Raw genomic sequence first — 1,239 nt, forward strand, 5'->3', positions numbered from 1 at the left:
ATTGAATTGTAGCAGCAGTGTACGTGGCTACATCAATTTCTGGAAAACACATATACACACCGGTTTTCTAGCGACCTCTAGTGGCTGCCCTCGTGGTAGCCTTACTAGGACAACATAAACAGATTTCACAACAGCTTTATAACATTACCACACAAATGTGCATTTTAATACGAGGCTGAAGTTGGTTTGCCTTTGTAACTTCTGATTAGGGAAATGGATAAAGCATGTTTGATCTGCTGCAGAGCAAAAACTACACAACCCTGACATTTCAAACCTGTACTTGATTATTCCACACTGATAGCAGAACAAAAGCACAACAAAACAACGATTTTATGAAAACTTTCTGTGATTTGTGAAACTTCAATAAAGACAGATTTCAGCACTTTCTTTGAACTTGCTTTAAATGATACAGCATCTCAAATTTCAAATTCTGATCACCTTAAAGCAGACGAAAAGCATTTGATTACATGAAATACACTTTATTGAAGCAAATGAACCCTATTAGTTGACGATATTAACTATCAACAATAACACAAACCATCAGCTGTTGATTGAAGTCACCTCAGATCTCTGGTCCAGGGAATACAGCTTAAATCCATCAAGAGCAGATAATATAAAGCAAAAGGGCTGCTAACTTTGACTATATATTAAAATACTGACCAAAACAGCAAATGCATATTCTCTTATAATCCTGACCACTGCTTTCCCCCCTCTCTGTACTGCTTTTTTAACCTGGATTAATCTTGTGTTTCTTTGCTTTCTGCACAGGTTTTATGACCAATTTCCAAGGATCTCATTCATAGATTTAATTAATTGCATTAATGCAAAAAAACAACAAAAAAAAAACGCTAAACAATGCAGGGCCCCCTACTGTCACACAATGTGTAATTTAATATCTCAGAGGAGTTTAACTTAATATCCTCTCTATGAAGGTATCTACACAGGATGCAGGTCAGATGTACAGTAGCTGGAAGTGAGAACAACTGAAAAACCCCACAAAGTTTAAAGTTGCAAGAACGGCTAATAAAGCAAAATTGGACAGTAGTATGAGATCTGTTCTACTGTGGTCCAGATGCATGAAAATGTATTAAATGAACCTTTATTTAAACATTTCACAAATCCAATATATGGTTTTAATTGTTCTGCTCTTAGTGTAGAATAATCAAGTTCAAGTCGATGAACATCATCTACAGATAAATAAATGGTAAATGCCCAAGACATCTCGAGATATGTAAATCA

Source organism: Pundamilia nyererei, unplaced genomic scaffold, assembly GCF_000239375.1.
Source record: "Pundamilia nyererei isolate P.nyererei 1_Seehausen unplaced genomic scaffold, PunNye1.0 scaffold00470, whole genome shotgun sequence".
Classification (NCBI taxonomy): Eukaryota; Metazoa; Chordata; class Actinopteri; order Cichliformes; family Cichlidae; genus Pundamilia; species Pundamilia nyererei.